Raw genomic sequence first — 25,271 nt, forward strand, 5'->3', positions numbered from 1 at the left:
TGGAGGTGCTTATGGCCATCACAGGAAGCCAGGGAGAGAGAAATCATGGTTTACCAAGGAGGTGCCATCATATGACATCTCACATTCTGAATGTTCCACTTCAGCAAAGTGAAGGACCAAAATGAGAACTGCAAGCTGTCAATGGCCGCCAGCATTGCTGTTCCCTCAAAATGCTCCCTAAATACTTTAACTTTAAAAGACCTTTTGCCTCCTCTGGGGCACAGGTTGTGATTTTACCATGCCCTCCCCTGACCAGTTTTAGGCCTGGGTATTTGAAAACCTTCTAGTCAGTTCTTGTTTTTGAGGGAACAAGAGGTCTGTGGAGATATAGTGAAAACTATGGATATAACAGGACTTCTAAGCCAAATATTGGGGGGGGGGAATCAAGGGGCATGTGGGTAGAGGGGAAGAGGGTATGAGGCCTGAGACCTCTGGAAATTTCCTGGGGTGGAGTAAACAAATCACAGATGTCAGTCTTTAAGTTGCTTTTTTTTCTGGAATACTTTAACATTCCCCATACAACAGTGCTCCTCAACCTTTTTGACACAGAGGACCGGTTTAGTTGAAGACCATTCTCCCAAGGACGGGGGAGGGTGTACTTGTTATGCAGTACTGTAGGTTGTTGGAGGATAGCTTTGAATCAAGCTCATTACATGTATTATGCCCTTTATTTCCATTATCATTACATTGTAATATATAATGAAATAATAATGTTGTTTAGTCGTTAAGTCGTGTCTGACTCTTCGTGACCCCATAATAATAAAACTAATAATAATAATAATACAACTCACCATAATGCAGAAATAATAATACAACTCACCATAATGCAGAATCAATGGGAACTCTATGCTTGTTTTCCAGCAACTAGACTGTTACAACTAGCAGCGCCTTAGAAACTAATAGGAGTGGACCTCCGGCTTGATGCTACCACGAGACAGCAATAGGAGGACAGAGCTCTGTCCCCCGGGCTGAATTCTGAACTGTTTGGGATCCCCCAGGGGGTTAAAACCACCCCGAAGAGATGGTGAAATGGGGGAGAAGCCTGCTGATCACTGGGGGGTGGATTTGATCCGGGGAACTCCTCCGTTTGATCTGGGAAAGTCCTCAATTAACCAGCGGACAGAAACAAGCAGCTGGAAAGCTTGCTTGCAAGTCGTTGGCAGCTGGCAATGGAGAAGCGATAAGCCAGCTTAATTAACATCGTCTGTTATAATTGGGTGAGAAATATTTTATAACTATATGGCTTTACGACTATCCCTGGACGAAACAATTCCCTATAACAGAAATAGCGTAGCTCAGCCTCAACACTCAAGGAGCAGCAGTGGATCTGGAAAGTGGAAGAGATGCAAAGAGATGCAAAGAAAATAAATTGGACACTAATTAGACATTTAATTATACTTCAAGGAAGGAAGATAGGCATTTTTTGGTGTTAGAAACTTAAGAAATGTTTCTCTTATTAGCTAACAACCCTGGAGTTATACCGGATAAGTTTTGACTACCACTATGTACAGCTTTGGCAAAAAGCCCAGAAGTGGTGAGCAAGTGACCTTTAGCCTTCACGTCTGAGACTGGATTTTAAGTTTAACCCTAAAGATGACTACTGAAATGGACCTATGGAAGTAAGTATAATGGAACTGAACTGATTGCTACTAAGCAACTGGATAATGTTCACTTGGAATATAACTGTTTGATATCTGGGATATAATGCTACAACAAGAGAATTTTTGGGACGAAACAAAATCCACCCTTCAAGCAATCTTAGAAACATTGAGCCCATGATGAAGAGGTGAAATTATTCAAACAGCAACTAAAGAAGGACTATAGTCAACAAGAGACAGGGAACAATGAACTACAGTGGCAGCATAAGAAAACAAGCTCACTGGAAAAGGCAGCAATGCAGGAAAAGGTGCAAGGCAGCAGGAAAAGAAGAAGACTGCAAATGAGATGGATTGACTCAATAAAGAAACCACAGTCTTTTGTTTGGTGCTGCAGTCAAAGTAGGACCAGGAGCAGAAAGACTGGGATTCAGATCTTGGGAATAAACTATGATACTCTTGTCTGCTTTGGGGATGAGAAATAGAGAAACATGATTGCTACACACTTCAGACTTCTGCTGTTCTCAGCAGAAACTGCAGAGCTAAATGCAGTGGAGATTAAATTTTAGAAGGTTCATTTTTTCATGGTTTTATGAAAGTCTCACTGTCTCTGTTTCTCTCTCACGCACACACAAATCCTTCCTCCCTCAATTTTCAACAATTAGTTGCTTCAGTTCAGTATTTCCATTTCCTCTCATTACATTTAAACAAGCTGATGAAACCATCTGTCCCTCTCTCGCACCTTTCTTCCTGCCGTAATTGGAGCTTTCCCTCCTAATTGGAGTTTTCCCTCCTCCTGCTTGCAGTCACCTCCAGCGGAAGTAGTCATTCACAAGCCGGATTGACTGCCCAGGGCTGTTCTACAGCTGTAACCAATCAAGCAGCCATATCTCGAGTCTCTAAAAGAACGGAGGATTTACAAGTGCTGCAACCCAGGAAGGAGGGAGAGGTGGCTTCCAGTTTGAGGTTTGGCTGCAGGGGGTGGGAGTGGGGGTGGGGAGTAGGGCTCTGCTCATTAACCCCAGGATTTTCATTTTTACCCCATTTGGGGTAATTTACCCCTGTTTCCCGACCACTGATGTATGCCAATCAAAGGAGGGGCTGGAGGGAAGTAGAAGAGAACATTTAGGAGATCTAATTTCAACCATGGAGCCGAGGAGAATTTTCAATGTGCTAAGGGAAGATAAGGGGAGAGAACCAGCACATTTAATTAAAAATAACCTGAAAGATCTATTGGAGATAGATCAAGTGCAAAAAATGATCACAGATGGTACTAGGGATGGCAAAATATTTAGAGAGAATGGAATAAGAATTGGGAAAAGACAAATAAGCGAAGGAGCCAATTAGAAAGATGCAAAGGGGAAAAAAATTAAGGTGGTCTTCAACGCTGAAATATAGATACACCTAACTTCTGAAATTGTAAGGAGACATATCTTATATATTAGAAAAGGGAAACAAACTGAAATAAGGGATCACTAATCAGGATCAAGACATAACATGGTGGTTTTTAAGGTAAATTGAAGCTAGATATAAGAAGTAAAATAAATAGTACTTAATTAACATATATTAGATATAATATTGATCTAGACATGACAGAAAATTTCATGTTTATATCAATATCATAGAAATGATTAAAATCATTTAGTATAGATTAGGAATCTATTTAGTTATAATTGATAAAAAATAGTGTACAAAGTTGGTTAGTTAAATTGCTTCGAAATTATATAGATTTGAAAACAGAATTGCTTTTATGAGGTATCTTATTAGAGGATTTTGAGAAACATTGTATAAGAAGAGAGCAATATTATGATAGGGCCAATATTATACACTAAAATAAATATATGATTGGTTCAAATGCTTAAAAAATGTAAAGATTTCGAAGGGACAACTAACAAGACAATAAGATGCAAACCCCCCCCCAATAATTATAAGGAGCCCATGTAACACGATGTTTAATAAGCACGAACTGAATGTAGATAGAATGAAAAACCAATAAAATGGGTTTTTTTAAAAAGAACTTAATAGGAGTGCAGGCCTCCTACATTAGATTCTAATGCCACAGGCACAGTTGATCTAGCAGCAGCAGGCGGGGAGCAGGGAGCAAAGCTCCGCCTCCTGTCAAATCAGCAGCAGCATTAGAACCTAATAGGAGCATGCTGACAGAAGGCGGAGCTTTGCTCGCCATTCCCCTACTGCTCGCCGCTCATCTGTCCCAGCAGCCCAGTTCTTCCAAGGCCATGTACCAGTCCCGGTCCGTGGCCTGGCGACCCTTGACATACAATACGATTCATCTATATACACAGAATTCTACCATACACAGTGTCTTACTTACTATAGGGGCAAAGGTTCTTTTATATCTGGAGGCAATTAACACATACACACACATGTGGAAATGAAGGACAATTATTAAATCCCTCCAATGGGATGGGAAAGGAATAACATAGAATAAGGAATGCTTATACCCCTATACTAGGGATGTGGTGGCGCTGCGGGCTAAACCGCAGAAGCCTGTGCTGCAGGGTCAGAAGACCAAGCAGTCGTAAGATCGAATCCACGTGACGGAATGAGCGCCCGTCGCTTGTCCCAGCTCCCGCCAACCCAGCGGTTCGAAAGCATGCAAATGCAAGTAGTTAAATAGGGACCACCTCGGTGGGAAGGTAACAGTGTTCCGTGTCTAAGTCGCACTGGCCATGTGACCATGGAAGATTGTCTTCAGACAAACGCTGGCTCTATGGCTTGGAAATGGGGATGAGCACCGCGCCCTAGAGTCGAACACGACTGGACAAAAATTTACCTTCACTTTTATACCCCAATACTGCTCTCAGGACATCCACAAACGACAAAAGGCAGAACCCTTGGACCCGGCTGGTTGCCCGGGTGCTGCTCTGTGGTTCAGCCTACACCGAGGTTCAGTCCAAGGTGAATCTTTTAGGCCTTTTAAAGGATAAATGGATTTGTTGTTTTAGCTCCTTCTACCTTTGACAAGCCCCTTCACGGATTGCTGCCTTGTCGTGGTGAAGGGGCTTGAGTTATTCGGAGAAGCTATGGGCTATGCCGTGCAGGGACACCCAAGACGGACAGGTCATAGTGGAGAGTTCTGACTAAACGCAATCCACTTGGAGCAGGAACTGGCAAGCCACTCCAGTATCTTTGCCAAGAAAACCCCATGAACAGAAACAAAAGGCTAAAAGATATGACGCTGGAAGATGAGCCCCTCAGGTTGGAAGGCATCCAACATGCTACTGAGGAAGAGCAGAGGACAAGTACAAGTAGCTCCAGAGCAAATGAAGTGGTTGGGCCAAAGACGAAAGGACGCTCAGTTGCTGACATGCCTGGAAGTGAAAGGAAAGTCTGATACTGCAAAGAAAAATACTGCATAGGAACCTGGAACGTAAGATCTATGAACCTTGGTAAGCTGGATGTGGTCAAACAGGAGATGGCAATAATTAATATTGACATCCTGGGTGTCAGTGAACTAAAATGGATGGGAATGAGTGAATTCAATTCAGATGATTATCATATCTACTATTGTGGGCAAGAATCCTGTAGACGAAATGGAGTAGCCCTCATAGTCAACAAAAGAGTGGGAAAAGCTATACTGGGATACAATCTCAAAAATGATAGGATGATTTCAATACAAATCCAAGGCAGACCTTTCAACATCACAGTAATCCAAGTTTATGCACTAACCACCCATGCTGAAAAGGCTGAAACTGACCAATTTTAGGAAGACTTACAACATCTTCTAGAACTGACACCAAAGAAAGATGTTCTTGTCATTATAGGGGACTGGAATGCTAAAGTAGGGAGTCAAGAGATAAAAGGAACAACAGGTAAGTTTGGCCTTGGAATTCAAAATGAAGCAGGGCAAAAGCTAATAAGAGTTTTGTCAAGAAAACAAGCTGGTCATCACAAACACTCTTTTCCAAAAAAACAAGAGGCAACTCTACACATGGAGATCACTAGATGGGCAATACCAAAATCAGATTGATTATGTTCTCTGCAGCCAAAGAGTCAGCAAAAACAAGACCTGGAGCTGATTGTGCTCCAACTACCGTACAATGGCACTCATTTCACACACTAGCAAGGTTATATTCCAAATCCTACAAGGTAGGCTTCAGCAGTATATGGACCAAGAACTCCCGGAAGTACAAGCTGAATTTCGAAGGGGCAGAGGAACTAGAGACCAAATTGCTAACATGCGCTGGATTATGGAGAAAGCCAGAGAGTTCCAGAAAAATATCTACTTCTGCTTCATTGACTATGCAAAAGCCTTTGACTGTGTGGACCACAGCAAACTGTGGCAAGTCCTCAAAGAAATGGCCACCTGACCACCTTTTCTATCTTCTGAGAAATCTATATGTGGGACAAGAAGCAACAGTTAGAACTGGATATGGAACAACTGATTGGTTCCAAATTGGAAAAGGAGTATGACAAGGCTGTCTACTTTCTCCCTGCTTATTTAACTTATATGCAGAATACATCTCGCGAAAGGCAGGACTGGATGAATCCCAAGCAGGAATTAGGATTCCCGGAAGAAATATCAACAACCTCAGATATGCAGATGATACCACTCTGGTGGCAGAAAGTGAGGAGGAATTAAAGAACCTTGTAATGAGGGTGAAAGAGGAGAGTGCCAAAAATGTTATGAAGCTCAACATAAAAAAAACTTAAGATCATGGCTGCTGGTCCCATCACCTCTTGGTAAATCGGAGGGGAAGATATGGAGGCAGTGACAGATTTTACCTTCTTGGGCTCCATGATCACTGCAGATGGAGACAGCAGCCACAAAATTAAAAGACACCTGCTTCTTGGGAGGAAAGCGATGACAAACCTTGATAGCATCTTAAAAAGCAGAGACATCACCTTTCCGACAATGGTCTGCATAGTCAAAGCTATGGCTTTTCCAGTACTGATGTATGGTAGTGAAAGCTAGACTGTAAAGAAGGCTGACCGCTGAAGAATTTATGCTTTTGAATTGTGATGCTGGAGGAGACTCTTGAGAGTACCCTGGACTGCAAGGAGAACAAACCTTATCCATTCTGAAGGAAATGAATCCTGAGTGCTCACCGGAAGGACAGATCCTGAAGCTGAGGCTCCAGTACTTTGGCCATCTCATGAGAAGAGAAGAGTCCCTGGAAAAGACCCTGATGTTGGGAAAGTGTGAAGGGAAGAGGAGAAGGGGACAACAGAGGATGAGATGGTTGGACAGTGTCATTGAAGCTGCCAACATGAATTTGACCCAACTCCGGGAGGCAGTGGAAGACAGGAGGGCCTGGCGTGCTCTGGTCCATGGGGTCACGGAGAGTCGGACATGACTTAACAACTAAAGAAGAAGAAGAAGAAGAAGAAGAAGAAGAAGAGGAAGAAGAGGAAGAAGAAGAAGAAGAAGAAGAAGAAGAAGAAGAAGAAGAAGAAAACCTTTGACAAGAATGATCAATCCAAGGCCAACCGGTATACAATAAGCAAAAGGCAGTCCATCAAAGACTGGTGTTATTTTTTCTGTACCAGGTGCATAGATTAGATAAACACCCTATACCAGGTTCATGATTTATGTCTCATCACAAAAGCAACAGAGAAATGATACATTAATACAGTGAAAGCATCAGGTCTGCCCTGCAAAATGAGTTCTGCATGAGATGGAGAAAACTGAGGCATACCAGACCTAAATCGAGTTAACAATAGCTTCCCACATGTGTCGCTAACAGTACTTTACCTACACATCCACATAGATACGTTAACGTTTAATATAGAGATGAATGACATTATGAGCCACTGAAGACAATACCGTATTTTTCATGTATAAGACTATACTTTTGTCTAAAATCTTTAGACTACAAATTGAGGGTTGTCTTATACACAGGAATAAGCTGAGGAGAGAACAAAAACAAGTGGAGGGGAATGCAGGGATCAAAGTGATCCTGCAGGGCTTTGATCCCTGATTTCCCCTCCACTTGCTAGACCCCACTTAGATTTCTTAATTTTGGGTTAGAAAAGTGGGGGGTGTCTTATACATGGGGGCGTCTTATACATGGAAAAATACAGTAACTTGGGATGAATACCAGAAACTGCTGTATGCTTAATGTCTTTCTTCCTCTCTGCAATGTTAGAATGGAATTCATCCATGTGTACACTTTTAAGATCCAACTAGTAAGAACTGCTTTGGCTGCTGTAGTGTCCACAGTATACGAGTGATTACCATTTCCTCTCCCCACACCTCCCCACTGGCTAGCGTTATGATCAAGAACTTCGTAATGAACTCTGAAGTCTTTTGATACTATGAGCTTTATCTTATTGAAAAATTAACAGGAAGCCCTCAAAAGGAAATGAGGGATTTCAAAAAGGAAGCTTTTTAATCAGGGAATACTCCATAGCAAACACAACTGTTTGTTTAGTACAGTACTTGGCAGGAAACAAAACTGCCATATACCAAGTCCATGTAAGTCAGTACTGTGTATGATTGGAAAATTATTTTCCAAAGGCGATAAACAGATTCTTTCCAGTGACCTGGCTCATTTTAACCTGGATATGCCAGGATTGAACCCGAGTACCTCTGTGTTCAAAAGGATGGTTTTCCCCACTAAGTTATGGCCCCTCCAGTGAAAAGCTTTAACAGAGATTTCATAGCACACAGTGACCATGTTTTTTACTTTAAATCACCACAAATCAGGCCTGGACTGGTGGCAGGAAAACAAGGGGGTGGGGAGTCAAAAGAGAAAACTCTAAACTGATGTGTTAGGAAGCACTCTTATTAAGGAATTGGGGTTTGTTGGGTTTTTTTTTTATAACAATCTTGCATGCTGCCTGGAGAAAGGAAGCAGCTGGGTGGGAATTTTCTGAGTTGTCAATCTATTCAGGACTACCCAATTGTTTCCTCTTGCCTCTGAATTTTAAAGAGAGCCCTGTCTCTCTATGGAGAGCTCTTTCTCTCTCTTGAGTCTGTTGAAGTCTTTTGCTAAAAGCAGTCATGTTTGTGAGATTGCTGTTGATCTGTAAGTAAATGAAACATTTTAAAACTCTTTCTACTATTAAAGTTTCAGAGTGAGCGATTGAGACTGTAAGTACCAGTTAATGAGAAAGAGGTGGACTACTCCACGCAACTTGAAGCTACTCTGCTCTATGAATCCCTGGCACCTCTGTTGTGCAGCTAGAGGAAATTTTACCAGAAATTCGAAAAATAGTATCCTCCTTCTTTCTATGTCCTGAAGATGAGTGGAGTAGCTGCTGAATACCAGTCATGAGATAAGGTCTACCAAACCTGAAGGAAGCAGGTTAGTTTAGGGATGTAAGACAGTCTGTGCACTACATATGTAGTAAAGCTCTTCACCTCTAGGAGACGGGATTGGCCAGAGGCTCAGGAGAAACCATTGGGTGGGGTGGGGGGGGCTGCTGCTGCTCATCCCAGCCTCTGCTGCCTAAGGTGACTGTCTCACTGTGCCTAAGGATTGGGTTGGGCCCATATGTTCATGACAACATCACCAGTTCAAAGCAGTGAGTCATGAGGAGATGCTATCTTACCTACACTACTACACAGAAGCAGACCTTGACATTCACAGCAGCCTACTAAAGCAGCAAGCAGTCCATTGCACTGAATGGGCAACTAAGAGCCTTCCTTGTTGTCTCTTAGCCTCCAAGGGTATATAGGAATGTTACATGACATTGACCTGGGTTGTGTCTCTCTCACCTTATAAGCAAAGGAACATTTCAGTGAGATAGTCTTTGGCAAGCGGTGAAGAGAAATTTTCCCTCTCTCTGACTCATTGTTCCAACCTAGAAAGCTAACAAAACTTTATCTTGTTACTAGCAGTGTAAGTAACCAATAGAAGACAGGGGAATTCCCTTCCCTTGCATTAAATCTGAGGAAGCCCTGCATAAGCACAAGACTGATGTTTTACTATTTAGCAAAGCTTTTCCAGCGGCTGTTGTGCCTCAGGCGTTCCAGGAGATTTAATTGGCAGGAACTGGGACAAGCAAGGGGAGCTCACTCCGTCGCATGGATTTGATCTTACGACTGCGGGTCTTCTGACCTTGCAGCACAGAGGCTTCTGCGGTTTTACTTGAGCCCTCGTTTTTGCATTGTAGCCTTGGAAGTAAAACATCTGTCTCTCCTTCTCAACGGAAGTGAGATATTTAAGGAGTGGTTTGAACAGCTCCACTCCCTATGTTCAGTGAGCTTCCATGTCAAACTGGATGTTTGAGCCCTGTTCTCCAGAGATATAGTCTGTCACTCTATCAACAACACCACACTGGATATCTTACTGTGTCATACCGCGGGAGGTAGGGATGGAGAATGGGATGAAAAATCATTGTTTATTTTAGAATAATGAGTCAAAAGACTTAAAATAAGACAGCGAGTAAGTTCACAGAGGAATAGACTGGGACCTTTGTAGCTATTAAGACTAAGTCAGTATTCCGCAACCCTGTGCAATACCCTCCAGTTGTTTCGGACTGTAAATACACCACTCAACCAATATACTTGGAGGATACGAGGACATGGAAGAGCATTCTAAAACACTGGCTGAAGCAAGAATTACAAAAAGATCACAAATGGATTAAGGAGATAGCATTACTGGTATCAGTAGAGGTTTCCCTTTCCAGATGTAAACCTTTTATAAAGAAAATACAGTAATTCTTGCCTTCTAGGTAGGATATGGATTTCTGGATTAGTTAATGGAGAGCATGATATAACACATTAAAAAAAAGAGGAAGAGGAATATCAGGCACACGATATACAAAATATTCAGGAACAAAGTCAAAGTCAGAAGCTAATTACACAGCAGAGGCAAGAAGTGTTTATTGTTAAATTAGTAGAACTACAAAAGAAAGAAAACCCAACTGATAGAGCACAGCAGAAAAATCTGCTGCAACCGGAGTCTGTGGAACCATCATGGTGTGAATACAGTGATAATAATCACTGCATCTAAACAGGATGTGGGCGTGGGCATGTGCAGAAAAGAACAACATAGGAGCTCAAGGCATCAGAGGAATATATTCTGTGCAAAAGCAGAAGTATATATAAGCCAGCAGTATTGTGAGGCTGAGAGAGCACACTAGACACTGAAAAGCCACCCCCCCAGGACTGAACCACCACTTGTTTTTCTGCTGTTACCAGCATGACCAGCACCAGCTTAGCCTCCACCCAGATTTGGTAGCAGCAGGTGAATATGCTGCTACAGTTAGCAGCAAATGCAACAGCTCTTGGTGATCGAGAGGGTACACCACAAACTCCTCTAGAACCGCGATGGAAACTCTCCAACAGGGTATCTGGGCATACAGTGTCTTGAGCATCACATTCAGTGATGGCGCCTGTCAGGCAATCAATACAGGGCCCTCAGCTTCTTCATCCCTTTGAATTTGAATGCATTTTCCTCAGCACTCTGGGACTCAACTTGTGCCTCCATAACTGACTTTTTACTTCTTTTGGGCAGCATAAACAATACAATTCCTTATCAACCTGGACTGGTTCTTTTCCGTCACAAAAGCCAAAAGTACAAGCCTTTTTCTCTCTTTCAGTAACTTTCCTTGTAATTAGGCTGGTCTTTTCCCAGCAGCTCGCCTCAGCCACTCCCAAGCTCACAACCCTTGTCACAGTATTTGTCTGTCTGGGTGATTCTTGTCTCCAGACACAAGAACAACTTCTGCTTAGCTTTTATTATCACCTCAGATCTATTCTGATCTAGGCTTCCACTCTATCTGCCACTGCTCTTTATCTCCAGAGCTCCGGATTTTGAGCTAGTCACTAGGTCTTGTAAATCTTGAGGTAAATGGTTTCTCTTGAGTAGGCATTTTCCCTTTTAGCTGCCTAGACCAGATAGGCGGGGTATAAATAGAAGAAATAGAATAAATAAATATTTTAGGGTTCTCCAGATATGGGTTCAGAAGCCCTAAAACTAAGTCTTCACCAAGACTCTTAACGAGTAACCACTTCTTACCACAGATCCTAAGCCCTTATAGCTAGGAATACCTTCCAACTCAAGCCCACTCAATTTTTCACTGGATTATTTTGTATCCCACTGCTGTGCCACCAATTTATCGCGATCCCATGTGGCCCCTGCTTGTTTCAGCTACCACTAGTTGATTACATGAACTATTATTAATGATCGAGGTCATATGTCATTTTTAAAAGAACCAAATAGAAATTGTTTATTGTTATAGATGTTAACAGGACAAGCAATGTTGTTAACTCTTAAACAAACATCTTCCTTTATCCACTCCCAACCATCACTCTCCCGCCCAAACTCCAAAACTCTTATCTCAACTCTCAATTTCCCAATCCAAACTCTCCCTCCTCCCGCTCTTATATCTCGGGACTCCGCCCCTCCAGCACTCCCGTGGGTCTATTGCAGATGGCATATGAATATTCATGCCACATTGCCCATCACTGAATACATATGGGTAGCCCATCTCTAATTTATGGGAAAGCTCACGATGGTGAGATGGGGAGGGGCGTGCATTGTGAATGGTGTAGAAACGGTGATACTATACATTTTTCTTCCCTATGTGTGATATCAGAGCTTGGGGATTATGCAGTTCTTTCCAGAGAGAAACTATCCAAAACCAATGCACAATGAAGCAGGCAGAAACAGCCTCTAGTAAGAGTGTGGGGTAGCATCTGCCCTTTAGCCTGATTTGAAAAGTCCTTTGCAAGCATTCTCTACAAAGGGAAACTTTGTCTCTCCCGTGACAGGTGACAAGCCACTGGATGATAGGGAAGGAAGGGAGGAAAAGGAGGTGAAAGAAATCAATGTATCACATACTTTAAGCTCTGACTCCATCTACAGAAGCGGTGGCCTCTCCCAGTTTTAGCTGTGGCTCCACAACCCTCAAGCATGCACCCCTGCACAAATTTACCCCCACAGCAATGTGGGTCTTTGCAGAAATGGATCACACTTGGCCTACAGAAAAACAAACAAACAATAATCTTCTCTCACCTGCTTGCCATTGAAATGTTTGTTTTACAAGATTACAGCTCTTTCCACTGTGGTTTAGTGGATTAATTGAAGTTCTGTCTGAGGGTGAGCTTACAAATCAGAATACTTCTGAGTTTGCACTGGGTTTAGCATGCCTGAAATTTATTTAAAAATATAATTTCACACGACGTACAGCTGAACATGCAACTTTTTTGGCCAGGAACTGTGGTTTTTCCCCCCAATTTGGATAGTGAATGTTTTTAAAAACCTGCTGGGGGTTTGTTTATTTTAACTTGGTAGTGAACACAATTTATTTGGGATCCTTTTTGCATGTGTGTCCATCTCTGTCAGAGTTGTCTGTAGGGTTTGTTAAGTATTGGATTGGATGACAGGATCACGGGTTTCCAGACTTCAAGGCAACATTGCTGTCCAATCTGTTATACATACAGTGGACCCTCGACTTACAGACGGCTCGACTTACAGACTTTTTGAGTTACAGACTTCTCTGACTGCAAAATGTAGGTTCGACTTGCAGCCAGAGAATCAACATGCAGACCAGAAAAAAACAAAAATGGAACAAAAATGGAACAAAAACGGCCGGTTACGGGATTAATCGGTTTTCAATGCATTGTAGGTCAACGGAGACTCGACCTACAGACTTTTCGACCTGCAGCCACCGTTCCAATACGGATTAATTCCGTAAGTAGAGGGTCCACTGTATATATTTTCTATCTGTAACACTGATCTAGTGCTATCCCCATTTAAAACAACAACAAATCAAATAAAACAAATATTAAAACATTACGGGGGACCTGGAAAAATCACTTTTGCCCCTTCTGGCCTGCCTGCTCTTTCTCTCTTCCTCTAGAGTAGTAACAGCTGCTTCCGGTGAATGAAAGGGTTATAAGAAGTGGGGGTAATAGGGTAACCTTGCAACCCAATCTGTTATATTTTTTAAATCTGTGACACTGATATAACACTATCCTAGCCTAGGGAAAAGGCAAATATTAAAAAATCACACCACAGCAGAAAAACACAGCTTTTGTCACTGCCACTCACATCCCCTCAGTTGAGTTGGTGGTGGCAGCAGTGGCATTGAGATACTGAAAGCACGAATACAGTGGTGCCTCGCTTGATGATGTTAATTCATTCCAGCGAAATCGCTGTAGAGCGAAAACATCGTCAAACGAAATTAAAAAACCCACTGAAACACATTGAAAACCCCTCAATGTGTTCCAATGGGCTGAAAATTCACCGTCCAGCGAAGATCCTCCATAGGGGCGGCCATTTTCGGGCGCCTGTAAAGCGAAAAATGGCTCCTAAACACAGCAGGGAGCCATTTTGTACACTCAGCGGCCATTTTGAAACCCAACAATCAGCTGTTTGCTGATCGTCCTAAAGCGAAAATCGGTTCCCAAAGCAGGGAACCAACCGATCATTGCAAAGCGGGAAAACCCCATTCAAACCATCGTTTGATTCATCGTTAAATAGGGTAATCATAAAGCGGGGCACGACTGTACACGCCAAAACATCAACAGTGGTTCCAGGATAATGTGCCAGCAACCAGAGCACTTCCCAGTAGCTATGGCAGTGTGGGGTTTTTATTTAAATTTTTGGTGCAGCCTTTTCATTCCAGGAATGTATAACCTTAGGAGGATGAAACATAGGAAGCTGATGCCTCTATGGTGCCAATTTTTAAATGATTCTTAAAAGCCCATGTAGCCCCCTCAACAGATATACCACACATCTTACACCCGGATTAAAAATTTTCTTAAGAGGATGCATACACTGATCGACAAGCCATGCGCCTACCATGTGATTTTAAATTGATATTTAAAACTCTGGTCCAGCTCCCACTTTAGTTCGATCGTGTAACTGCACCCTAACATTCTTTTTTTCTGAATCACAGCTGATCCAGATACCTTGCACAATAGCTGGATTTACCTGAAAAGCCAACCTTTGTAAGAGCAGAAGTTTAAAAAAAAAAAGCCCTGTTGGTCCAGACCAAAGGCTGAGGTCATCCTACATTCTGCACTGCATCAAATAGACATTCCTGGGAAGCCCAGAAGCAGAATATGAGGACAGTGGTGCATTGACTCTCGTCTTACACAGTCAGACTGCCTCAAATGGTATATCACGCCATATACAAGTCATGGATGACTTACAGTGGGGTCTCTACTTAAGAACTTAATCCGTATTGGAAGGTGGTTCTCAAGTTGAATAGTTCTTATGTTGAATCTGCATTTCCCATAGGAATGCATTGAAAACCATTTAATCCGTATCTGCTCTTTTCCGTCCATAGAAACTACAGTGGAACCTCTACTTCAGAACTTAATCCGTTTTGGAATGGTGTTCTTAAGTTGAAACGTTCTTAAGTTGAAGCAAAATTTCCCATAGGAATGGACTGAAAACCAATTAATCCGTTCTGGCTGTTTTTTTGTTATGTAGAGGTGCGTTCGTACATTGAAGCATTAGTTCCCATAGGAACTAATGCAAAGCTGGTTAATACGTACTCTACCACTAGGGGGAGAATTTTTTTTTTAACCTAAGATGACCTAAGGTTAAAAAAAGAGCAGGAAAGATTTTTTTTCCTGTTCTTATCTTGGATTTCTGTTCTCAAGTAGAAGCAAAATTTAGCAAATGGAACTGTTCTTAAGTTGGATTGTTCTTAAGTAGGTACGTTCTTAAGTAGAGACCCCACTGTACTCTCAAAGAATTTATCCAACTCCCTTTTAAAGCTAAGTTTGTAGCCATCACTAACTCTTCTGGCAATGAATTCCACAGTTTAACTATGCCCTGCAGGAGCTGCTGGTCTACGACTGCATGGCCAGCCACTAATACCGTTTATCGTTAATACTTTGCCCATCCTATGCTTTGAAAAAACTGGGGTGAACTAATTCATTCTGCAACCATTCTTTAACTAGCCAGATGTCTATAGAGTCTGTGTAGTGTAAGGAACAGAATGAGGGGCTTATGAGAGAAATTGGTTTTAAATTCCTCCTGCTTTTGCAGAGTTCCTTTCACCGCCTCTCAGTCTGACCTACCTCAAAGGGTTGTTGTGAGATGAGATCATGATGAGCAGTTCTCCTAAAAAAAACTGCTCCTCATCCCACCCAGTATTCGCTGTTAGGAGTTGCCATGCCAAGAGTTGTGAGAAGGATTTCTGTTGGAAAACAGGCCTTCTCAAAGGTGGCCCCATCACTTTGGAATGTTCTCCCATTTGATATTTGACAGGACCCCTCCCTACAGTCTTTTAAGAAGCTAGTTAAAATTGAATTGTGCAGAGAAGCCTCCAAGGAGATATTTCCCCCTTTGGTACAGTTTGACCCATGGATCAGTCTTTGTTTTAACAAATAATAATCTCTTAGTTGCTGTTTGGGTATGTTGAATTTTTCTCTTTTCCTTTTGTGTTAGTTATTGGGTGGGTTGGGTGAGTTTACTCACTGTCTGTTGGATGGACACACAGAGTAGCGGACTCTCACTAAGTGGGGTGGTATAAAAATACAAAGAAACCCCAATGACAATAAAATAAATGATAACACCGATAGTCATTGCTCTGAGCTCTTTGGTAGAACGATTAAGAAAAATGAAATGTGTTCATTACAGTTCGTTTCTGTCAAAGATTTAGGAAAAATCACAAATTTCTTTGTATTTGAAATGGAGAGAACTTAAGATCTTAAAATTCTGAATTTGAGACAAACAAAGACGCAAGGTCTTGGCTACCGAATGCTTAACATTCTGGGGTTTAATTCTCAAGAATTCAGCTATGGAAGTAATGAATGAGGGTTTTCAGATGGACTTCTCCATGTTTTGAATAGCTGCAGCTGTTGAGAATAGCCAGCACTGATGTCAGAGGTCTGTCGCAATTTTTGTAAAAGTATCTGCCAGAATTACAAGTATCTTCATATGAGAGATGGAAAGGACTTGAGGTTTTAAAATCTTGAATGTAGAAAAGTAAAAGATGTCATTCCCCCACCTGTCTCTATGGAAGATGTGACACAGCACCCTCTATTTCAGATGCAGAGGTATGAGAGTAGGCAGCGGGTACCGAAAACCAAATAGGAGAGAAGAGTGGACTGTTGTGGAGGAGGATTCTACAACACAAGGTGGTGTGGGATGTGAGGTATCACTCTGCCATAACATCCAGTCTAATATTTTATCATTTTTTCACACCACAATGTCTCGATGACACAATACAGTGGTGCCTCGCTTTACGATTGCCCCGCATTAGGACAAAACCGCTTAACGATGATCTTTTTGTGATCGCAATTGCGATTGCAAAACAATTGTCTGAATGGGGGAATTTCGCTTTGCGATGATTGGTTCCCTGCTTTGGGAACCGATTCTTCGCAAAATGACGTTTTTCGAATGGCTGATCAGCGGTTTCAAAATGTACGCCGGGTGATTAAAATAGCTCCCTGCTGTGTTCAGGGATGGATTCCTCGCTATACAGGCAGTGAAAATGGCCGCTGTATGGAGGATCTTCGCTGGATGGTGAGTTTTTACCCCATCGGAATGCATTGAACGGGTTTCAATGCATTTCAATGGAGTTTTTTTTTTGGTTTTACAATGTTTTCACTTAACGGCGATTTTCCTGGAACAGATTATCGTCATTAAGCGAGGCACCAATGTATTCACAAAAATATTCTGGCACGGAGGGCTTTTCCTCAAGATTCCAACTTGAACCTTAAGTGACCATGTGATGTTAACGTGTCTTCAAGTTGGAACTGGCCTAAAGCAACCTTAACAGGGCTTTCAAGGTAAGTGAGATATTCAAGGATTGGTTTTACCAATTCCACTGTCCGAGTGAGTTTTCATGGCCAAGTAGGGACTCAAACTCTGTTCTCCATAGTCCTAGTCCATCACTCTATCCATTACACCACCCTGGGTATTCCTATGTGACCATATCCAGGTGCAAATGGGTGGAATAGGAGTGAATGTGGTTACAATGGAGATGGGCAGGAATGCCAGAGAGAGACTAGCAATGAAAGGATGAAGTTGCAAGAATTGGGAGGGGGGAATAAAAGGTGATTTTGGAAAGCTGAGTGTGATGTTTGAATAGTAATATCTGTATACTACTTCTTATAATAACTTCTCTAAGTATTTTACAGCATAAAATAGAACATGGAACAATTTCAAAAGATAAGGATCTGAATATTATTATGTTATTTACTACTGTAAATGTGCCAATACAAGTGTAACACCATAAACTCCACAGACAAATTGCTGTAAGAAGTTGCTACTTCCTTTTTGTAGCCATGTGCCAGTTGAACAACTGGGTTGTGACCAGGCATACAAGCAGCACCTTATTATTCAGAAGCACTTAAAGGTAAATGTTCCCCTTGACATTTAGTCCAGTCGTGTCTGACTCTAGGGTGTGATGCTCATCCCTGTCTCTAAGCCGTAGAGCTAGCGTTTGTCCGTAGGCAGTTTCCGTGGTAATGTGGCCAGCACGACTAGACACAGAGCACTGTTACATTCCCACTGTGATGGTACCCATTTATCTACTTGCATTTACATGCTTTCGAACGGCTAGGTTGGCAGCAGCTGGGACAAGCGACAGGAGCTCACTCCACTGTGTGGATTCGATCTTACGACAGCTGGTCCTCTCTGACCTTGCAGCACAGAGGCTTCTGCGCAGCGCCACCATGTCCCTTTAGAAGCACTTACACCACTGTAAATCCACAATATGACCCTGCCCCATAAACACTTTAGAAATGCTCTACAACAATGATGTAGAAGTTTCAGTTAAAAATCTGCATATTTTTACCAAGAGTTTCTCAGATGCACTGCTTATTCATGTTACAGTGAACAGTCTTCACATTTCTTGCTTGCACTCATTTATTTTTATCCTAGAGTAAACTCTGTTTCTGCTTTAAAGAACAGTCCGGAAGTACATGCATGTTTATGAAGGAGTAGGCAAAGCAGCTGGGTCCTAAATATATTTAATTTATTTCTTCTTTTCCAGCCACCTATTTCCTCCCTCCTCCACCCTGTCCATGATTAACAAATCTTCCTGTTCCCAAAGAAGCCAAACAAGAACAGAAACAGACACGGTGTTGCATCCATGCAAATAATGTTCACTATTCATGCCAATTGTACTCAGCTACTACAGTGGACCCTCTACTTAAGGAATTAATCCGTATTGGAATGGTGGCTGCAAGTCGAAAAGTCTGTAAGTCGAATCTCCATTGACCTACAATGCACTGAAAACCGATTAATCCCATAACCAGTGGTTTTTATTCTATTTTTATTCCATTTTGGTTTTTTTCTGGTCTGTAAGTCGATTCTCTGGCTGCAAGTCGAATCTAAATTTTGCAGCCAGAGAAGTCTGTAACTCGAAAAGTCTGTAAGTCGAACCGTCTGTAAGTCGAGGGTCCACTGTACCATGCTTGTCCCAGCTCCTGCCAACCTAGCAGTTCAAAACATGTAAAAATGTGAGTAGATAAATAGGTACCACCTCGGTGGGAAGGTAACGGCATTCTGTGTCTAGTTGCGCTGGCCACGTGACCAAGGAAACTGTCTTCAGACAAAAACGCTGGCTCTATGGCTTCGGAACGGGGATGAGCACCGCGCCATAGAGGTGGACACAACTGGACTAAATGTCAAGGGGAACCTTTACCTTACTATCAGGGCTGCTGTGCCCTTACTGAAAACTTTTCTCAAGGCGCCCTTGAAAGAGTACACTATTTTGAGACAGGACCCATGCAGGGAGGCTATGGCAGGACACGAACAGCCTGTTCCTTAAGAAATATTAGAATTCAACACAGCCAAGAATCCATATTTAGAGAACTAATGCTACATTGCAGACTATTTAGAGAACTAACCCTACATTCCAAACAACAGCACTCGAAAGCGGTACAGCATTATGATGGTCTGAAATAATTACAGTAAACAGATGAATTCTGCTCTATGAAGCCCCTTTAGTTACTTCTAGATGAGAAGAAAAAGCAAACAGTCGGGGGGCGGGCTGTGGTCTGTGGTGATGAGCATAACATTACAGGGGCTGGGAATAAGAAAGAGGCATGGGGGGTGTCAGGATAGCTGTTACATCACAGGCTTTTTTCTTGGTTTTAAAGTTAAGGAAAATAACTTTTTGAGTTACAATCTCATGTTGGCTAGGGGATTCTGGGAGTTGTAGTATTAAAAAAGGGATGAGTCTGATGTATCTCATCTCTACTACTACTATACTACTACTAGCAGTTCTTATTTCTCAACATTGCCAGTGCATGGGTGTGAACCAAAAGTTCAAGCCTACAAAAAATATGAGTCAAGTCCTAAAATTTTTTTTTTCTGGATGATGATTACTGACACTTGCAGAAGACTTTGGAAATTTCCCTTCTGCTTGTAGCCTTAGCAAAATGCAGCCAACTCTAAGAGCACAGAACTAGAACAAGGCTGATTTTAGAACTGCACTACAAAGATGCCTTGGCTATCTGGGCGCGCCTTCCAGTTGAGCCAAACGACATCTCCCAAGGCTGTATATTGTCCCCCGGCTTATTTAACTTATATGCAGAATACATCATGCGGAAGGCTGGACTGGAGGAATCCCAAGGCGGAATTAAGATTGCCGGAAGAAATATCAACAACCTCTGATATGCAGAGGATACCACTTTGATGGCAGAAAGTGAGGAGGAATTAAAGAACCTTGTAATGAGGGTGAAAGAGGAGAGTGCAAAAAACGGCCTGAAACTCAACATCAAAAAAACTAAGATCATGGCCACTGGTCCCATCACCTCCTGGGAAATAGAAGGGGAAGATATGGAGGCAGTGACAGATTTTATTTTCTTGGGTTCCATGATCACTGCAGATGGAGACAGCATCCAAGGAATTAAAAGACGCCTGCTTCTTGGGAGGAAAGCGATGACAAACCTTGACAGCATCTTAAAAAGCAGAGACATCACCTTGCCAACAGAAGTCTGAATAGTCAAAGCTATGGTTTTTCCTGTCGTGATGTATGGAAGTGAGAGCTGGACCATAAAGAAAGCAGACCGCCGAAGAATTGATGCCTTTGAATTGTGGTGCTGGAGGAGGCTCTTGAGAGTCCCCTGGACTGCAAGGAGAACAAACCTATCCATTCTAAAGGAAATCAACCCTGAGTGCTCACTGGAAGGATAGATCCTGAAGCCGAGGCTCCAGTACTTTGACCATCTCATGAGAAGAGAAGACTCCTTGGAAAAGACCTTGATGTTAGGAAAGTGCGACGGCAAGAGGAGAAGGGGACGACAGACGATGAGATGGCTGGACAGTGTCTGCGAAGCAACCAACATGAAATTGACAGAACTCCGGGAGGCAGTGGAAGACAGGAGGGCCTGGCATGCTCTGGTTCATGGGGTCACGAAGAGTCGGACACGACTAAACGAACGAACGAACGACATCTCCCAACACGCTCAGCTACTGCTGCTGGCTAGGAATGATAGTGGGGGCACCGGGCGAGGAAGGCCGTCTAGAATTCTAGGAGGATCCAGTACAGAGGCACCTCCGAGGCGGGAGAGGGACAGCCTTTTCCCCTCCCCTCCGTTGGATTCAGACTCAGCTGCCCGAATCGCTTTAACCTGGGCGCGCAGGATGGCTCAATGGGAAGAAGGGGGAGACCCACGTGGCTCAGCCTTGTTGGACTATGACAGCCCCTCTCCCCCAAGGCCGGCTACAGCGAATGCTCGGTCGGGCCGGCGTCTTCCAGCCACCTATTCCCTCCCTTCCCCCACCCCCGCCCATGAGTAACAATCCTTCCTGTTCCCAAAGAAGCCAAACAAGGAGCTGCTGCCGCCACCACCCCCCACTCCGTTCCTTGCAACGCTCACTCGAGGCAGGACCTCAGTAACGAGTGGGAGCGAACTTCCCTTACCTGTAACGATCCTGGTCTGCCTCTGTGGAGGAATGAAGGGGGAAAAAAGAAATCTGCTTCCCCTCGATCTTTTCTTTCTAGGGTAGCCGCTGCTTTTTTAGAGATGCTGAATCCACAAAGAAAGACCGTCCCGGCGTGTGTGCCTGTTTTGTTGGGGTGAGTGAAAGCGAAACTGGTCTCGAGTGGCAAAGGGAGGGGCCAGGGGAATGGGTCTCTGGGCTCGATTCGGAGTGACGCCCTTTTCTTTTGCTGTCCCCCTCATCCGCCCGTTACCATTTATGGACATTAGGATCCCCCCTCTTTGCGCGCGCCCCTCTTCCGGGATCTCCACGAGGAGCGTCGTGCCCCGAGAGGGAACCCGAGGTAAGGGAAAGGACCCAGGCGTCCGGGTTGGGTGAGAGCGTCTTGGCGGGAGCAGCGGCTCACCTTCTGCGGCACCTGTTGCCCGGCCTCCCGGGAACACGGAGGAGGCCCGGCCCACTTCATAGTCCTCCTTGTTTGGAGTATGTGAAGTGGGGTCAAAATACACTTTAAAACAATTTTAAAGGTAAAGAATGGCATGTGAAAAAGATGGGGGGGAACCGTCAACTCTTGGCAGAGGTGATGCCTGGAAATGCCTGTTCCAGTTGGGTGATGGCATGACACGATGCTGGAAAGCTGACAGGAGTACTGCTGAGCATGTACAGAGAGTAAGCGCTCTGTTCTGCTTCTCATCCAGTCCCAGCGTGTCTTGGTTTGCAGGCAGGGCTGAAAGTCAAGTAGAAGCAGGAGAGAAATCAGTTGGCACCAAGTCTTCTCAGACCTCCGTGGTCCCTTACTGCTGACTCGGAATCTATCTATCATCTATCTATCTATCTATCTATCTATCTATCTATCTATCTATCTATCTATCTATCTATCTATCTATCTATCTATCTATCTATCTATCTATCTATCTATCTATTTATTTATTTATTTATTTATTTATTTAATCTATATGCCGCTCACTCTACCCAAAGGTCTCTGGGCAGTTTACAACAATTAAAATTCAATTAACTGTCAATCAAAATATCAAGGAATCCTGAGTTCCATCCACTTCCCTTAATTCCAGCCAGGAATCCAGGGGTCAAGGCTTCTAACTCTATGTACGCGCACAGAGACAGATGCAACCCAAAGCAAATCACAAGGAATCCCAGAAATCAGTGGCTTCCATTACTGCCCTTGCTTTTGCCTTCTCTAATCTATGCCTCCCCCTTAGAAGACAGGTGTGATGGCTCCTTCCCATGTCTGATGTTGGCTGTTCTAAGTCATGCCCTCTGACCTTAACAATTTCTCCTGGAAAAGTTCTAGCAATTCAAATAATAAATGATTGTGTGCCGCCAAGTCAATTCTGACTTATGCTGACCCTTCTCAGGGTTTTCCAGGTAGACCGTACTCAGAAGTGGTTCACCGTTCCCTTCTTCTGGGGTGCCCTGGGACTGTGCAGCTTGCCCAAGGCCACACAGGCTATCTTTACTCACAGAAGGCACAATGTGGAATTAAACTCCCAACCTCTGGCTTTGCAGTAAGATGTCTAAGTCACTAATTTTTATAGGTGAAAACAAAATAAAAACTTAAGAAAGGCAAAAACGTGGTGGCACCTTAAAGACCAGTTACGAGTCCACTTCAGCAGATTTGTCCACAAAAGCTCACATTAAAAATATATATATAACAGTCTTTAACATACCATGTTTTTGTCTTTTTTCCTCTTTTATTTTATTTTCACCTGTAATGTTTGCACAGACTAACATGACAACGTCTTCTACGACTACATCTCTAAACTGTCCAACCCTAATAGTTTTAACCCCTCAAAATAACTTTTTTTTCTCTTTTCACTCTAAAGATTCTCTCTTGAATCCTCTTCTTTCCAGTTCCTTTCTCTCATCAAGCATGTGCAAAATTAATTTTCCTTGCTAATGGTGCCAGGCCATCCAGCCTTCCCTGCAAGAAAATCAGCAAGACACAACGAACTCAACATGAGCGACTTGTAATTCTATAAGAGCTGGGAGATCTTTCATTGCCTTCCCAAAACCTTGTCTCCCTCCTGCCTCCCGTACATACTTTTGCCATGTGGTTCCACTTCTTTCCCAAGTGCTGTGAAAAGCAACCAGCTTCAAGGTGCCAAGCTCTGTTGCAAAGCTGTTGCTGCCCCACTCTTTCCGGTCTCACCACAGGCCCCTTCCCAGGAGTCTAGGGTTGAGAAAGGCATCCAGAGGTTCGTGGAATCTGGGAGAAATATGGGGCCGAACAGTCCATGTGGAAAGATACTGGCGCAGGAGGAGAGTAGTGGATACAGCACGGGCTTGGTGCCAGCGTTCAGCACAGAGACATGTGTTGATTGCAGTTGCAATAAAGCCACTGAAAATCCAGAGGAAATGGGTGCGCGATTTGTCAGGACTGGATTTACGGAGTTGAGCAAATGTCTATGACATAGTCATGTTGTTTAAAGTACTATATTGAATGAAATGAAATTGGCCCTTGGAAGTTGTAAAATCCAAAAAGCAATTTTTCCAATGTCTTTTTATAAACAATCACAGGAACTATAGTGTTTAATTTAATACTAAACCCTTTCTACCCTGACTTTGTGACTGGAGGTAGCAGAGCTTGGAAAAGTTACTTTTTCCCGATGAACTCTTTGTGATTAATTTTCTCAACCTCTGGTGTGTTGTATGTATTTTGTTACACCCTGTCAAGTTGAAACCTACTTATGGGAACACTAATAGGGATTTGACCGTAAGTGGGAGATTGAAGGAGTGGTTTTACCAGTTTGACACACCCCTGCCATGATTTGCCATGACTAAGTGGGGATATAGATCCAGGTCTTCTGAGTCCTAGTTCATCTCTCCATTGGCCATACAGTACTATACTGGCTATAATTTCAAGCTCAAGGGGGTGCCCTCTGCTGGCTTCCCTCAGGTAACACAATGTTTTATGCTGGCCCTACAAGATGATGGGTTAAGGAAAAGGGCATTTTCTCCTAATAAATCTATCCTGCCACAATATTTTTGTTTTTCTTTCATCTTGCTTTTGTAATACATACTGAAACAGACAAAACACTATAGCCTTTTGAAACAAATGGTTCTAAAAAGTAGCTTATCCAAGCCTTGGGCTTCTTTCTTCTTACAAACCAAGCCACCCACATAAAGCCAGCAGGACTGATTCCATGATCTAGAAGGCCCTTGGGCAAGATGGTCTCAGCCCCAACCTCCTGCAGGAACATCACAGGGCCCAAAGTGTCAGTGGTGAGTTCTGTTCCACTGCATGGACTTTGGTGGATGTCCAAGAAACTTTCTCCTTGGCATCAGCTTTTGGTATCTTTGGGTCCAATATTCAGAATTAAGGCAAAAACCCCATGTTTCTTTTGGGGAGTACAACACCCAGAATTCCCGCTCAATGTGACCAGTGTGGGGCTCTTTGAAAAGTAGTTTATCCCAAATCGGTAAAGGTTCAGTGAATTCCCAAGAAAACAGAAGGTTCTTATTAGCCCAGTTTAGGAGGATATATGGAATAAAGATTAGGTTGTCGCAATATATAAGAGGAATATTTATTTTGCGTAGGTGGAGGGGAAAGTTCAGGTGTGTGGGGGGGTTCCTTTTCCTATGACTCACATTTCACTACCTGTGTGGGTCCAAAGTTTGCACATTTAAAACTAGTGAGCCAGCTCCGCCCATTCCTGGAGAGTCTTACCCTGGCCATGGTAACATATGCCTTTGTTATACCCCATCTATAACATGTTCTATGTGGGTCTGCCTTTGGAAAGTGCTCAGAAAATCTTGGTTCAAAATGACATTTCCAGACCTAGTTCAAAGTGCTGGTTTTAACTAGATATGGGCACTTTGTATTCATATGTAGGGATACAAAATTTGGAAATGGTCCTTGTGCTTTCTGATAGCCCATACG

At 43.0% G+C, this 25,271-nt stretch overlaps 1 protein-coding gene across 4 annotated transcripts in view; it reads right to left on the reverse strand.

The window, feature by feature from the left end:
* FLT3LG (fms related receptor tyrosine kinase 3 ligand) overlaps positions 1 to 22,077 on the reverse strand; it is a 38,955-nt gene extending 16,878 nt beyond the window's left edge. The window contains exons 1-2 of one of the 4 annotated variants that reach the window (XM_072976679.2): positions 21,354 to 22,074; positions 12,353 to 12,490 (exon numbers count right to left, since the gene is read on the reverse strand). The gene's annotated coding sequence lies outside the window, so the exon portion shown is untranslated. Of the gene's footprint in view, positions 1 to 820; positions 3,605 to 12,352; positions 12,491 to 21,353 lie in introns of those variants that run through there. The other 3 variants (XM_072976681.2, XM_020792678.3, XM_072976680.2) reach the window with 3 other exon arrangements.
* Positions 22,078 to 25,271: the final 3,194 nt, after the last annotated feature.

Source organism: Pogona vitticeps, chromosome 6 (genome assembly GCF_051106095.1).
Source record: "Pogona vitticeps strain Pit_001003342236 chromosome 6, PviZW2.1, whole genome shotgun sequence".
In the NCBI taxonomy this organism is placed as follows: domain Eukaryota; kingdom Metazoa; phylum Chordata; class Lepidosauria; order Squamata; family Agamidae; genus Pogona; species Pogona vitticeps.